Genomic DNA, 17,320 nt, shown 5'->3' on the forward strand with positions numbered 1-17,320 from the left:
GTGTAGTATGAAGGAATAGCATGTTTTTGTTGAGTTTAGAGTTGAATGTCAGTTCATGGCCACTACCTTCAGTAGTACTTCCATGCTAAAGTATGGAAAGTATTTTAAAGTAAAGTATTTCATTCATGGTGGAATGAAACGGCCTAATTACCATCTGTGTCCTAGCCAGGTTTTTTACTTCGAGACATATTTGAACCAGAAAATAATTGTTGGACATATAATAGAGCGCTTCTTGCTAATTATCAAATTGTCTTGTAATGAATGATAATATTTTTTCAAATGTCATTTTTAAATCACTTCCTTGGAATGAGTTTTCAAAACAGTTTCCCGTACTGTATCTAATTTGCACACTTTTTACTTCAGCGGCTATAAGTAGAGAAGACCATTATTATTCCCATCCTACAGATACAAGTATGAGAAGTTAAATAACTTGCTCAAGGTTATATACCTAGTAAGAGGCAGAATGATTCTCAAATGCAGACTTTCGGATTCCCAGCTTGTTCATTGCTTTTTTATTCATACATTCCACACATATTTATTTCAGAGCCACTATATTTAAGATATAGTTTGGGGCACTGCAGTGTAAGAGCAAGTTGTATATGTCATATATATATAAGACATTCACAAAAAAATAATTGTGATAAAATGTTATAAGAGAGATCTAAGTAAAGGGTTATGAGAAATTCAGAGGAGGGAGAGAATTTATTTCTGGGTGGAAGGAAGAGGAGGATTCTGATATTTTTCTACTAAGCTTCAAATCAATCTTAAGAATTAATCAACATCAAAAATCCAGATGAATTTTTTTCAGTTTGCAATGTACTATTACATTACATGGGATTCCCAGGTGACTCAGTGGTAAAGAATCCACCTGCCAATGCAGGAGCTGCAGGAGATGCAGGTTCAATCCTTGGGTGAGGAAGATTCCCTGGAGGAGGAAATGGCATCCCATTGCAGTATTCTTGCCTGGTGAATCCCATGAACAGAGGAGCCTGGAGGGCCATAGTCCATGGGGTCACAAAGAGTTGGACACGACTGAGTGACTGAGCGTGCATGCACATTACATTACATTACATAGAATAAACAGACCAGACACAGAGAAAATTCTGGGCAGAATAGAGCAAAGTGAATAGCTCAGGATACTATAATGTTTCCCTCAGCTGGATTTAAGGAACTTTCCAGATTTCCATAAGTCCATGGTAAGACCATCATTCTCATCATCAGATACTCTACTTCTCCCCTATTATAACCAAGAAAAAGGCTGTAAATGGAATCAAGGACCTGCCTTCTCCAAAGAGACCATCAGGACTAATGCCAGTATGCCTCATTTACCTCTATCTCTTCCAAACGTCCAGGAACCCAGGTCAGCAAAGAACACACAGGAACATCTCCACGTATACAGATCTACATCCCCTAATCATCTAAATCCTTTCATTCAGATTTCTATCACTTATGTTCTTTCTTTGGCATCATCTTCCACAACCGTGGTCTCTCCCATGAACATTCATCTCTTTATTTTATGATCTATCTAAAAAAGTCAAAGAAAGTAGTTGAGGCCCTCTCAAGTAGTTGAGGCCCTGGCTTTTTCTCACCCAGTCCCCACACTGTGGACCCAAGATAATTCAGTTCAGTTCAGTCGCTCAGTAGTGTCCGACTCTTTGTGACCCCATGAATCGCAGCATGCCAGGCCTCCCTATCCTCACCAGCTCCCAGAATTTACCCAAACTCATGTCCATTGAGTTGGTGATGCCATCCAGCCATCTCATCCTCTGTCGTCCCCTTCTCCTCCTGCCCCCAATCCCTCCCAGCATCAGGGTCTTTTCCAATGAGTCAATTCTTCGCATGAGGTGGCCAAAGTATTGGAGCTTCAGCTTCAACATCAGTCCTTCCAGTGAACACTCAAGACTGATCTCCTTTAGGATGGACTGGTTGGATCTCCTTGCAGTCCAAGGGACTCTCAAGAGTCTTCTCCAACACGACAGTTCAAAAGCATCAATTTTTTGGTGCTCAGCTTTCTTCACAGTCCAACTCTCACATCCAAACATGACTACTGGAAAAACCATAGCCTTGACTAGACGGACCTTTGTTGGCAAAGTAATGTCTCTGCTTTTAAATATGCTATCTAGGTTAGTCATAACCTTCCTTCCAAGGAGTAAGCGTCTTTTAATTTCATGGCTGCAAGCACCATATGCAGTGATTTTGGAGCCCAAAAAATAAAGTCTGACACTGTTTCCACTGTTTCCCCATCTATTTCCCATGAAGTGATGGGACTGGATGTCATGATCTTAGTTTTCTGAATGTTGAGCTTTAAGACATCTTTTTCACTCTCCTCTTTCACTTTCATCAAGAGACTTTTTAGTTCCTCTTCGCTTTATGCCATAAGGGAGGTGTCATCTGCATATGTGAGGTTATTGATATTTCTCCCGGCAATCTTGATTCCAGCTTGTGCTTTCTCCAGCCCAGTGTGTCTCAACCAAGATAATTGGTGCCTTCCTTATTTGCCATTGTTTTCTCAGATATTTTTTCTCTTCTATCTTCTTCCAGAACCCAAAAGTAGACAAAGCTACTTTCCACTCTTCCTCCCTGAAATCATTCTCTAATCTTTTCAGTTATATGACTCATTGAAGCTTTTAGCACTTGGCCCAGTGTTTCTGGCATCATCTTCAGCAGTTATGTAGATGGTCCATCCCACAACCTGTCCTCTCAGAACCTTGACCTCTTTGCTTGGAATGATGTCTTCAACCCATCCCCCTTGGCTACTGACTCTCAGAGCTAAACTCTGGACCCTGTCATTGCCTTTTACATATCTCAATTTCAAGCACTTTATTCTGTAATAGTCACACCTAACTTTCCAACATATTTATCCCAGTACTCATAAATCAACTGAAGTTGGGAACTTCAGTTCATTGCCCTTGCCCTGTTTCCTTTTTATTGTACCTCTCATCCTTTCTATTCTCTTTAACTAAACCAAGTTCCATACTTCATCACCCCTTTGCATACAATCGAAACACCTTTTCTTTCTTTCTCTCTCTCTCTCTCTCTAAGAGTCACCTGGCAAAAGCACAGCCTTGGTTAAATAAAGCTCTCTGCCTCATCTTTCCTGCATTTGAGCAGTGTGGCCAGGGGAGAAAAAAATCTATGACCACACTGCATGAACTCACTCTAAATTTATAACCACAAAACTCAAGTGGACTCTCAGCACTGCTCAGCCAGTCTTCATCTCTCTGGTCAATTTCCTTTCCCACTCTTAGAGAAGATTATTTCACATCATCTGTCTCTTTGAAACTGTTCTCCTCTTTTCACTCAAAACTGATGATCTCGCTTCCTATTTCACAGAGAATAAGAACAATCAGAAGAGAGAAATGCATTTTCCAACACCAAATTTGTCAATTGTACTTTATCTGTACCCTTACCTTCTGTCTCCTCTCCTAGGAAATGGGATAAACTTCCCTAATTCCTATCAAATGCTTGTGTACTAGATCTCATCTACTATAACCTACTCAAGAACTCTGGTCTTCTCCCCTGAATCTTCAGTTTTTCCTGTTTCTATCAGTAAGCAGACATGGTGAGATATCTTTTGTTAGGAAAGAACTCATTCATCCTCCAGGGAATGGGGAAATGATCTGATTGGTGAATAGAGAAGTTCAACTCAGCTTTTTCTCTCTTTCTCCTTGGGCTTCTATCTGCCTAAAGAAAATCCACTTATTATTCATTTCCTTAAAATTATGTATTACAAGGGCAGACCCCAGTGGGGAAGCTCTACAATTGTTCAGGGCTGCCAGGTACTGGGCAGGTAAGTCTACCTAATTTTCTGTAAAATATTACCAGTTGCATATGGCTGATGGGCTTAATCCATCTACCTTAACAGTTTTGTCAGTAAGTAATATTCTGATCTTCAACTGCTGGTTTCCTACGTGTCATAGATTCAGAATTTGGGCAGATATGAAAGGGATGTTTTCTATTGGTTCTCTCAAACCCCAGAATCTCCCATCTTAAAAAATATGGATAAGTTTGTCTTTACCCATCTCTTACCTCCTTGTTAGAAATGCCCTCCCTTAAAGCCAAACAGCCCAAGAAATCTGCTTTAACTCACTGTCAACTTGTCCTTACCATCTCTTACCTCTTCAGACTTTCCTCTCCAGCATGCCATGGAAACTGTTATGTCAAGACCACTAGCAACTTACATTTTGCCAAATCCAATGGTCAGTTCTCAGCAGTGAATTGATTATTCTACCTCATTTGCCACAGCTGATTATTCTTTCTTAAAATGCATTTTCCCTGACTCTTGGCTTCATGAATACCAGTCTTTGTTCTTGGAAACCATAGCAGTCTTAATTTTAATTTGAAACAGTTCTAAATATTTATTAGTTAGAGGGTATATAAAAACTATATATATTCAAAAACATGATCAGATAAGTAGTTACTGACAAGGAAAAAATGTGTTATTACAAGAAAGGTGAAAAAAATCAAGGTTATAAAATAGTAGGTATGTTTTTATCACATTTTTATTGTCTATAGAGTAATACATATTAAATAGCACAGATGCATAAATCAATCTATCGGGCTTCCCGGGTGGCTCAGATGGTAATGAATCTGCCCGCAATGCTGAAGCCCAGGGTTCGACCCTTAGGTTGGGAACATCCCCTGGAGAATGAAATGGCAACCCACTCTAGTATTCTTGCCTGAAGAATCCCATGGAGAGAGGAGTCTGGTGGACTGCAGGCCATGGAGTTGCAAAGAGTTGGACACGACTGAATGATTAACACGTAGAGAAGTAGGGATCTCAAAACATGGGATTGTCTTCTTCCTTCTTTCCTATTGGACTCAGGTTGGTGGAAGGACAAGAAGTAGGAGTTCTGGGTGAGATTTTCTAAGTTCAGAAATAAAAACACAGATCAGAAAGAACAAGACCGATCAGGTTGATTATATAATAATTTATGTTCATACAGATAGAATTTTCATATAAATGTATATGAAGCTGGGAAACACTTTCAGTAAATATGACATGATTATATAAATACATCATTCAAACTGAGAAGAAAATCTCTGAGCCACAACTAAGTAACACATATCACAGCCAATTTTTTTAAGGAGAAATATAACTGGCAAAAATCATAAAAGATTATTTAAGCTTTATAGAAATCAAATTTCAGTTAAAATTGAAATGATGTAATCTCTCCATTAAAACTCATTAGTAGAATATAGGTGTAATTCCGTATATGCATGTGTATATATATATATATATATATGTACATGTATAAATACAGGCATGTATATATACATGTGTGACCTCTTTCTCTCTCACTGCTCTGCTAGGTTATAAAAGTTCCATGAGGGATAAAACTATTTTGTGTAACTGACTGCATTATTCCAAGCACTCAGCTCAATGCTTTTAACTGAGTAAGAATTTAATATCTGTTGGCTGTATAAATGCCAATGAAATTGTGGTGAAAAAGGTGTACCTTTTCTATAATTGTGTCTTGCTGGTTTACAAAGCCATTTAAGAATTATTAGTATTTTATATCTTTTTAAGTTTTCCAGTTTCTGAAGTGGAAATCAGGTATGTAGAGTGATGCAGTCTTTAAAAAAATTAATTATTCTGAATTAGTTTTTTTAAATATGTTTTTTCTGTTCTTTGTTTAGCAGTGTAATCTACTTATTTACCTCATGTTTTGGTGCAACTTACAAGAAAAGTAACATGGCACAGAAATTTGCACTATAAATTTAAATCAAATAAAAATTCCATTTCAGGTCTCTGGTGAAGCTACCTCTAACATGAATTACAGGACGAAATATAGCCTAAACAACCACTGGCTTGTTATGCAGACTATAAAATGCACTTAAAAAAAAAAAAACTGCAAAAGGTCAAGGTCTTTCTCTTTCTCTTTTTCCAACCATATTGGGTAAATAACAGAGCATTAGAATGAAAAACTATTAAGAATATGCTCTTTACTCTGGGATTGAAAGCTATGAAATATTGACAACACACATAACTCTAAAAGTGCTAGTCTTTCATTTCAGCATTGGTATTTGAGTGATTTTGGTAGAAAATATATATAGATATATTGCAGTTCATTTGAGAATTGAAAAACAATGCAGATTTTAGAGAGAAAGCTGCAAAATGGGCCTCTGATATTATGACCTGAAGGGCCCCACCCAAGCCAACAATAGAAACACATGCCTTTGGGGAAATAAATGTCCAACTCTGAAATCCTGTAAGAAAGCAAATCTGGAGAAAGACTCCCAAAATGTGGCTTCTTGGACAATTTCTGCTGTCTTAAACTTTCCACTGCCCTCCCTCTTCCTGCTTCACACTAAGGACGAAAGGTGCCTCTTAATTGCCAAAAGCATTCAAGAATACTGGCTTTAATAGAATATTGCTCAGCCATAAAAGGGAATGAAATTGGGTCATTTGTAGTGATGTGAATGAACCTAGAGTCTGCCATATCGAGTGGAGTAGGTTAGAAAGAGAAAAACAAATATGATATATTAATACATATATATGGAATCTAGAAAGATGGCATTGATGAATCTATTTGCAGGGCAGCAACACAGACACACATATAGAGAATGGACTCGTGGACATGGGGAGAAGGGGAGGGTGGGACAAACTGAGAGAGCAGCATTGATATGTATACATACTGCTGCTGCTGCTGCTGCTGCGTCGCTTCAGTCGTGTCCAACTCTGTGCGACCCCATAGACGGCAGCCCACCAGGCTCCTCCGTCCCTGGGATTCTCCAGGCAAGAATACTGGAGTGGGTTGCCATTTCCTTCTCCAGTGCATGAAAGGGAAAAGTGAAAGTGAAGTCGCTCAGTCATGTCTGACCCCTAGCGATCCCATGGACTGCAGCCTACCAGGCTCCTCTGTCCATGGGATTTTCCAGGCAAGAGTACTGGAATGGGCTGCCATTGCCTTCTCCGTGTATACATACTACCATGTATAAAATAGATAGCGAATGGGAAGCTACTGTATAGCACAGGGAATTCAGCTCGGTGCTCTGTGATGACCTAGAGGGGTGGGATGGGGTGGTGGGAGAGAGGCTCAAGAGGGAGGGGATATATGTATACTTATGACAGATTCATACTGTTGTACAGCAGAAACTAATACAACATTGTAAAGCAATTATACTCCAATTAAAAAAATAAAAAGAATACTGGCCTTTCTACATATTGTCTTTGAAAAGCAGACTTGTTGTTATTCAATTACTAAGTCAAGTATGACTCTTTGCAACCTCATGGACCATAGCATGCCAGGCTCCTCTGTCCTCCACTATCTCCTGGAGTTTGCTCAAATTTATGTTCATTGAGTCAGTGATGCTATCTAACCAGCTCATCCTCTGCTGCCCCCTTCTCCTTTTGCCTTCAGTCTTTCCCAGCTTCAGGGTCTTTTCCAATAAGTCGGCTCTTCTCATCTGGTGGTCAAAGTATTGGAGCATCAGCTTCAGCAGCAGTCCTTCCAATGACTATTCAGGCTGATTTCCTTTAGGATAGACTGGTTTAAACTCAGTGCAGTTCAAGGGACTCTCAAGAGTCTTCTCCAACACCACAGTTCAAAAGCATCAATTCTTCGTCACTCAGCCTGCTTTATGGTCCAACTCGCACATCTGTACATGACTACTAGAAAAACCACAGCTTTGTTGGCAAAGTGATGTCTCTGCTTTTTAATATGCTCTCTAGGTTTTCATAGCTTTTTTTATATACTGAGAACCCCATGGACAGTATGAAAAGCAAACTAGCATAAGGCAAAAAGAAAACTCCTGAACTGGGCTTTAAGAATGTGCATGCATGCTAAGTTGATTCAGTCATGACTGACTCTTTGTGACTCATGGAATGTAGCCCATCAGCCTCCTCTGTCCATGGGATTCTCCAGGAAAACATACTGGAGTGGGTTGCCATGCCCTACTCCAGGGTATTTTCCCAACCCAAGGATGGAGCTCATGTCTCTTGTCTCCTGCATTGGCATGTGGGTTCTTTAGCATTAGCACCACCTGGGATTTAGGAAAATAGTGTTCAAATCCCAAACCTATCATTTATTAATTCATACCAGCGATTAAACTATTCTAAACCTTAGATTATTATTGAAATATTAGGCCACAGATTACTCATCTATGTAACAAAACTAATAATATCAGTTCCATCTGACTCCCAAGGTGGTGATGTCAGTTCTGGTAGTATGTACGTTGCTCTTCTTTCTGTACCTTTCTCCGCCCTTATCCATGGGATTTTAGATTTGACCTCAAAGGCAAGTTCTTCTCATCAAACTAACAATCCATCATTTACCCTTTAGTTAAAAATAACATTGTTGTTGTTCAGTCACTCAGTCATGTCTGACTCTTTGCAACCCCATGGACTGCAGCATGCCCGGCATCCCTATCCTTCACCATCACCCAGAGCTTGTTCAAATTCATATCCATTGAGGCCATCCAGCCATCTTATCCTCTGTCATCCCCTTCTTCTCCTCCTTCAGTCTTTCCCAGAATCAGGGTCTTTTCTAATGAGTCAGCTCTGCGCATCAGGTGACCAAAATATTGGAGCTTCAGCTTCAGCATCAGTCCTTTCAATGTATATTCAGGATTGGTTTTCTTTAGCATTGACTGGGTTGATCTCCTTGCTGTCCAAGGGGCTCCCAAGAGTCTTTTCCAACACCACAGTTCAAAAGCATCATTTCTTCCATGCTCAGCCTTCTTTATGGTCCAACTTTCACATCCATACATGACTACTGGAAAAACCATAGCTTTGGCTAGATGGACCTTTGTTGGCAAAGTAACATCTCTGCCTTTTAATATGCTGTCTAGGTTTGACATAGCTTTTCTTCCAAAGAGCAAGTGTCTTTTAAATTCATGGCTGAAGTCACCATCTACAGTGATTTTGGAGCCCAAGAAAATAAAAAGTCTCTCACCATTTCCATTTTTTCCCCATCCATTTGCCATGAAGTGATGGGACCAGATGTCATAATCTTTGTTTTTTGAATGTAAAGTTTTAACCCAGCCTTTTCATTCTCCTCTTTCACCTTCATCAAGAGGCCCTTTAGTTCTTCTTCACTTTCTGCCATGAGGATGGTGTCATCTGCATATCTGAGGTTATTGATATTTCTCTTGGCAATCTTGATTCCTGCTCGTGCTTCATCCAGCCCAGCATTTTGTGTGGATCACAGCCTTGTCTAACTCAATGAAACTATAAGCCATACCATATAGGGCCACTCAAGACAGATGGGTCATGGTGGAGAGTTCTGACAAAATGTGGTTCACTGGAGAAGTGAATGGCAAACCACTGCAACATTCTTGCCTTGAGAACTCCATGAACAGTATGAAAAAATAACATAGACATCTGCTTTCTCCTTAAAAGTATGTTGAGATTGTGGCATAGACGGATTGAAAGTGATTGAAATTTTAATTCATAGGAGAGATAGAAATAATTTTGAAATATAAGGTATTACCCAAAGTAAGACTTAAGACCCTCTCCGGTTGATTTTCTCTGTTTCCTTCATGCATGTACTCTCGATTCTCTAATTGATGCCTACAAGGCTGGCCCTCTCCTCAGCTTTGAACTTCAACTCCTCTGGCCATCTTGTAGGCTCCTCTAGAGTCCTGAGGAGCCCATGAGTTCCTGTGAGCATTTCCCCCAAACTCATGTCAGTCCATGGACATATCACTCAGTCTAGCCTCTGCGCAAGTTAGAAAACTCAGTTACTATGTCTTTCAGTCTCTCTCAACACTCATATTTTATGATTGACCAATCCTGTTAATTCTTTCTGACCCATCTCTCTAAACAGCCTCTTTACTTTCTTCTCTTCACTACCACTTCCCTACTTCAGATTCTCATCATCCCATGCCCAATCTATTGAATTAGCCACCTGCCAAGATTTCTCCTCTTATTATTAATTTCCCATCCTGCAACTGCACTGCTCTTTCTTAAAAAAACAACATTCATCTGCTTTAAAGTATTCAGAGACTTGCCACTATCTAGAAAGTCCAAACTTCTTAATATGGCCTTCAAACACTCAAACCTCCTAGTTCAGCTTCCTCCTGGCCACTGTGCCCTCCTCTCCTTTATCCCACACTTTGCCTTCTTGGCTGCCTTCTGTCTTCCTGGAATGCCTGTACACTGTCCAACCCTAGACCTTACTCATGCTGTTCCCTGGATCTGTTCCTTCCTTGATGGAAATGCCATCTCTTTTGAAAAGACCCAGCTGGACTCTCTACTCCCCAACTCTAAGCTTTATCTCTTAAACTTTGGTTCCCCTTCCTTTCGGTTCCCATAGCATACCTATACGTTTATTCTTGGATTTATAGCCTAGCACACATTTTTCCCCTTTCTATCTCTATACAAGACTCTGCTCCTAAATGGCATGGGTTTCTTTTTATTCAGCTCCATATTCTAGTGATTGGCCAGAATGCTTGGATTCTATTAAGTATTCAACTCACGTGTGAATGACAAATAAGGAGACAATGCATAAAGAGTTCCCAGGCAACCAAGCCAGCATGGGAGTTCCGGGTGACATTGACACAGCACTGGGTGGAGAGATGGAAAGGAGAAATTAAGAAAATACTGATGGCAAACATGCCTTGAAATTTGTGCAAGAAGTCAAGCGCAGATTCGGAGAGAAAAATGTTAAAACAACCCTCTCCCTTTCATGACTCACCATGCAAAGTTAATCCCACAGCAGATCTCCTCAGCAAGGCACCCTCAGTGTTTGCCTCTCTAACAGATAATGATCCCAGAAAGCTACAAACAGGATTCCTGGGGAGTCTTGGACCTCTTCCTGCCTGGGAGCTTGCCCTAGGATGAACCACCTGACTGCCAGGTAAAAATAGAAGACTGGCAGCTTCTGTGTTTTCTCACTCTCTTCACAGATCTCCCAGGGCCTATTTCTTTTCATCTTTGCACAGCTTGACACCTCCATTTGGCAAACCACTGCTAGGCACCGGTGTCAAGCCCCACTGGAGTCACACCTTAGTTGCAGAGGTTTGAACGAGTTTCTTTGCACTCCCTGGCTCTAGGGCAATGTTCTAATTCCCTTTGATTGATGGAGAAAGCAGGGAGATTATGGAGGGGTCTGATCAAGGAGATAGAGGACCAGCTATAAATTCTCATCTAAATATGCTGACAGCAAAGCCAGGTGAGAGATGAAGGTGGGTACATTTCTGCTCATAGCTTTTAAGATCTGCTTCCTTCTTTGGGGGGCACTAGATTCTGTGTAAGGAGAGTTGGTAAAGCCCTCTCAAACAGGAATCACTTAAAAGGGCATAGAGCATTTTATTCTTTTCTCATTATACACAGGAGAATAAAAAGTCTTGGCTTCAGTGCTCCCATCAGGAAAAAATTGCTTCCAGCTTGTAGACAAGGCCCCTTGAGTGGCCTGGGAAAGGCAACCCATGCAACTCTGAGCATCCTCCCACACCCGGTTTGCTCAGGGCCCCTTCCTGCCTTGCTAACACACCACTGGCTGAAAGCGGCTATTAATACAACTTCTGGACACCATCCCAGAGCATTGTACAGGAAAGCTCATCGCTCTCTCTGTGATGTTGGGTTTCAGAGTTCCAGAAAACATCATCATCACTTCTACTTTTCACTGTGCATCACCTATTGTTCAAAGATGCCCCAGTCCAAAGAGGCCAAAGAAATACTGATATTGGCCACCAAAGTCTCCTAGAGAAAAGGAAAACCACATGGACCCAGCCTTTAGACTGATTCAGCTTAAACTCATGAGCAACCTCTATCCTCTCTGCCTCTCTCTTTCCCCCCGTCTCTCTTCTGGGTCAGACAGTTGAGTGTTAGCACTGCCTTCACTGAGATTATTTGTTCTTTTCTATAGGGTTCCAAGCTCAACCTTCCACTCTGGCCAAATTCAAGCTCTTAGCAACCACTGGGGCCTTGTTAAACTAGTGTATGGTTCCTTGGATTACTTCCCAGGACCTTTGAACACACTGCTCTCCCTAGGCTCCCTCAATCTCTCAAGTCCCTCTTCAGTACTTTCTCTCTTCTCTTCTCTTGGCCACACTTAAACACCAGCTGCTGACTTCCTGGCCACCCACTGCAGCTCATTTCCCTGCATTTATCTCATCCTTTTCCCTGATCCTTTCTTTTAAACCTCTCTCCCACTTCAGGGACTCACTACCCAAGTGTATCTGCTTGCTATTTCCTCATTTATTGTCCTCTTGTCTCAGTTACTGATGACACATTACATCTATTATCATGTCTAAAACCTTTATAGTCAACTATTTCTATCTACCCAGAGAATCAGAGTATATCTGCAATGAATATAGAACTGGAAAGGATGGCAATTTTCATTATAATCTTTTATTTTTTGAAAGATTTATATTGTACTATTTGATCCTTTTCTGAGATGGCTTAGGACAGTGTGGGACTAGAAGGCTTATTTAGACTAGAAGCCTGGGAATTATATTACAGAAAAAAATCTGTTTTCTGTTATATACAGATATCATTTAATTGATGATTATTAAGTGTTACATAGGAATAAAACATAGATTTCCTTTTAATGTTCATACTCCTTAAGAAAATTGGATAAACCCCATAATGGAATAGGGTTCTGATTATATTTTGTATGTATTATTTTTTTTACCATATTGTTTCATTACCTTTTTTTTCTTCACTCATGTTTTGTGTTTGCTGGTTCACTGATTTATTGTCTTTCCATCCCTTGTTTTCTTCTTGGCAAATGTGAAGGCTGAAAGAACATTATGAGTGGATTATATGACTTACATAACATCTCCTATGGTTTTTTGACAGGATAGATACTCAGGATGGAGGAATACTTTAAAAATTCCACAAGTTTTATTTCCATATAAATGTATAATGAAGGAATAGCGGTAGAGAGACTCATATACAAAGAGAACTGTGTACCCAGAGTACATTTAAGACATTTTCTTAGAGCTTAATACAGAATATCACCTGTCTTTCAATGAACTGTTTACAAGAAAGTTTCCTCTTGAAGTAAGTAAACCCTAAAACTGGTATTGCAAGGATAAAGAAAAAAAACAAGCATGGTTTGAAAGTGTGTGTCCTGGAAACATTAAAGAGGTAGACAACTTGTGTGATGATTTAAAGCATATGTTTTTTCATGAGAAAACTAATACATGCTTATTGCCAAAAATGTTGAGGTGAAAGAAGGAAAGAGGGTGTCTTTGTGCATAAATCTTTACCCCAAATTTCAAAGTATTTTTCTTAGGATAGGTTTCTGCATGTGTACAAATTGAGCCCAAGTGCTGGAACATCTCTAAGGCTCTTGACATATTTTGACAAATTGCTTTTCAGGGGAGTGGTATCAATTTACACTCCCACCAGGAGTGTATGACTGTATCTCACCTTACCTTTGCCAGAATGGCATAAAATCTTTGTTAATTGGATAAGTAAGAAACAGCATTCCTTCCTGGCTGTACTTTGTATTACTTTATTTCTAGAGAAGTTGAAGCTTTTTCATTTTTATCAGCTTATTAAAGAATAAGATTTAAAAAAAAAGAAAATCATGTGCAAATTGAGACTCTTATTAGCCTCTCTGATTGTTTTATGTTAATAATAGTTTCAAGGGGTAATACAAAGTTCCTCCGAATAGAAATGGAACCTGTTGAACAAGCCCATGCTGATAGAAGTAGAGGCATTAGGAGTATGTACCTTTACACAGTTCCGTGTTTGGAAGGGAACTGAAAGAGTGGATTCAATCTCTCCAAATGTCTTAGGTTAGAGTCTTCAGAGTTGGTCCCTGAGGGTTCATGTGAAAGTGATTTATTAGGAAGTATTTCCAATAAAAGACAGAAAGGCAGCAGCAAAGTGGGCCAACCAGATGTGAGACATCAAGCAAAGTCAAAAGGAAGGTAACTGGTGTAGCTGGTCTAGCTCTGGAGTCATGTCTCACAGCAACCCAACCAGGTGCCTGAGGAGCTGAAGTATTTATTTGTTCCTCCCCTCCTTAGTCGTTTATGATGCTCAGGGAAAGAACATGGACTTTTCCAGGCACTGCTGACTCTCCACCTTCCACAAAAGGCAATGCGGATTCCAGCAGCCTGAGGGCAGCCCTCCAGCAAAGAGATGCCAGCTACTGGCAGTGAAAACACTCTGGAAGGCAGTGGTGTAGGACCTGGTAGAGGGATCTGAGGGCATCAGGGAGGAGCATCTGAAGGCATCCCGGGACTAAACACTGTTATGGATAATAACTCACTTGACTGCCTAAGGTAAAGTCAATTATGGTTTGTTAAATCTGAATGGACCTATGTTCTCCTGCCAATGGTGAGTCATAAAATGTGGAGAAGAAGCCATAAGATAAAATCTTGTTCACGTTCTTGTGTGCTGAGAATGAGAGGGTAGTAGCTTGAAAATGTAAAAGGAAACCAATGGAAGAAGAGTTTAAGAGGACGGAGGGAAAATTGGAAAGAAAAAGAAAAGTGATGGTTAAAAAAAGAAATGGGACAAACCAATATTGTAAACCAATCACCAATCAATTAAAAATAAATAAATATTAAAAAAAAAACACATAGAAATGGGATTTGAAGGCCGCTGATTAGGAGATGAATCAGGAGGCTAGGTGGCCAGAAGCAAACCTGGGATGGACATAAGGCTATATCCCAGTGTCCATGTCAGGGCTTGGAGTTCCTTGGTAATGTTTTCTGTTTGACTTTAGAAATTAAATAATGTATATATTTGGAGCTTAGAAATTATATATTGACTTAGAAATTAAATATTGTATATATTTGGAACACTCACAAAAAGATCTGAATATTTTGTGTACTAAGATGTCAATATTTCATTAGGTCTATACAAAGCATAGATCCCCTAACATGATAAATAACTGATATAATAATGGAGAGGGAAGCTTCTGGGATTGGCCACTCGATCTCCATTTCATCTTCCTTCTGTTTGAATAGGTTGGAAATCTAAAAAGCAAATGAATCCTGAGGAACAAAACAAACCAAATTTATGTGAACCAAAAACATCTACTGAAACTTTTCAAGCTGGAGCCCCAGATGAATTAGTATCCTCCAACTAGATGCACTTGTGTGACTTAGAAAACAGAAGTAAGAAGCACAGGATCGGTTTCAGATTGCTGCCATAGGTTAGCAAGATTGTAGCTTATCTGTAGCAATTTCTGGAATTTATTCTTCAGTTCCTGGGTGTTGAATAACAGTGGTGGTAGCAGCAACTCTCTCTCTTTGACTCCCTGATACGTGGATAACATTTTTGGGTGTCCTTTCAAGTTTTAAGGTGATTAGACACTGTTCTGGAAGGGACTGCCTTTCCTGGTGGCTCAGTTGGTAAAAAATCCACCCACAATGCAGGAGACCTGGGTCTGATCCCTGGGTCAGGAAGATCCCCTGGAGAAGGAAATGGCAACCCACTCCAGTATTCTTGCCTAGGAAGTCCAATGGACAGAGGAGCCTGGTGGGCTACAGTCCATGGGGTTGCAAAGAATCGGACATGGCTTAGAGACTAAACCACCACCAGACACTGCTGTGGAAGGGACTACAGCCAGCATGATCCAACAGCAGCCTCAGTAATGCATATTTTCAGAAATCATTCCCAAAGGCTCAGGCTAGAATCGGCTGCTGCATCCCTCAGGAAGCCTGTAAGCATCTGGTTACCTAAGGTAAATACCTACTGTTTAAAATACCTGGAGTGGTTTGCTTTTTACACTAAGCACTGACTGACCCAGGAGTGCACACAACACCCTACCCCAGGAGCAGTGGTTCTCTTCCTCTTGCCCTCTCTTTCCTTTCCTCTTTCCTCTCTGCCACATCCCTTCACATCCTTCTCTTTCTAAACACTTCAGTTCAAAAGTTATTAGGTGGGTGGAGTATAAGCACCCACATGGTAAGAGGGGTCCTGGTGTAGTATCGTAGCCCATGTAGGGTGAGGAAGTTATCCAACGGACGGGTGGTAGTCTGATGTAGACCCTCAAAATCACAGCAGGATAAGGAGATGCTGTACAGAGGTATTCTTACTGTGGGCAAGAATCCCTCAGAAGAAATGGAGTAGCCAGTACAGTCACCAAAGGGTCCAAAGTGCAGTACTTGGATGCAGTCTCAAAAACAACACAATGATCTCTGTTTGTTTCCAAGGGAAACCATTCAATGTCATGGTAATCGAAGTCTATGTCCTGACCAGTAATGCTGAAAGAGCTGAAGTTGAATGGTTCTATGAAGACCTACAAGACCTTCTAGAACTAACACCCCAAAAAGATGTCCTTTTCATTATAGGGGACTGCAATGCAAAAGTAGGAAGTTAAGAAACACCTGGAGTAACAGTCAAATTTGGCCTTGGAGTACAGAATGAAGCAGGGCAAAGGCTAATAGAGTTCTGCCAAGAGAAGGCACTGGTCATAGCAAACACCCTCTTCCAACAACACAAGAGAACACTCTACACGTGGACATCACCAGATGGTCAACACTAAAATCAGATTGATTATATTCTTTGCAGCCAAAGATGGAGAAGCTCTATACAGTCAGCAAAAACAAGACCAGGAGCAGACTGTGGCTCAGATCATGAACTCCGTATTGCCAAATTCAGACTTCAATGGAAGAAAGTACGGAAAACCAATAGACCATTCAAGTAGGACCTAAATCAAATCCCTAACTATTATACAGTGGAAGTGAGAAATAGATTTAAGGGACAGATTGACAGAGTGCCTGATGAACTATGGACATTGTACAGGAGACAGGGAACAAGACCACCCCCAAGAAAAAGAAATGCAAAGAGGCAAAATGGCTGTCTGAGGAGGCCTTGCAAATAGCTGTGAAAAGAAGAGAAGCGAAAGGCAAAGGAGAAAAGGAAAGATATACCCATTTCAATGCAGAGTTCCAAAGAATAGCAAGGAGAGATAAGAAAGCCTTCCTCAGCAATCATTGCAAAGAAATAGAGGAAAACAATAGAATAGGAAAGACTAGAGATGTCTTCAAGAAAATTAGAGATACCAAGGGAACATTTCATGCAAAAATGGGCTCAATAAAGGACAGAAATGGTATGGATCTAATAGACGCAGAAGATATTAAGAAGAGGTGGCAAGAATACACAGAAGAACTGTACAAAAAAGATCTTCACAACCCAGATAATCATGATGGTGTGATCACTCACCTAGAGCCAGACATCCTGGAATGTGAAGTTAAGTGGGCTTTAGGAAACATCACTATGAACAAAGCTAGTGGAGGTGATGGAATTCCAGTTGAGCTATTTCAAATCCTAAAAGTTGATGCTGTGAAAGTGCTGCCCTCAATATGCCAGCAAATTTGGAAAACTCAGCAGTAGTCAAGGACTGGAAAAGGTCAGTATTCATTCCAATTCCAAAGAAAGGCAATGCCAAAGAATGCTCAAGCT

General features: G+C 40.4%; 1 long non-coding RNA gene across 1 annotated transcript; it reads left to right on the plus strand.

Moving 5' to 3' along the window:
• Positions 1-10,481: 10,481 nt before the first annotated feature.
• Positions 10,482-13,482, plus strand: LOC145515835 (uncharacterized). The gene is made up of 2 exons (XR_014061042.1): positions 10,482-10,802; positions 10,999-13,482. It is a non-coding gene; the product is annotated as an uncharacterized LOC145515835 (long non-coding RNA).
• Positions 13,483-17,320: the final 3,838 nt, after the last annotated feature.

The sequence above is a fragment of the Giraffa tippelskirchi genome, chromosome 7, assembly GCF_054371585.1.
Source record: "Giraffa tippelskirchi isolate mGirTip1 chromosome 7, T2T-mGirTip1v1.2.pri, whole genome shotgun sequence".
Lineage (NCBI taxonomy): Eukaryota > Metazoa > Chordata > Mammalia > Artiodactyla > Giraffidae > Giraffa > Giraffa tippelskirchi.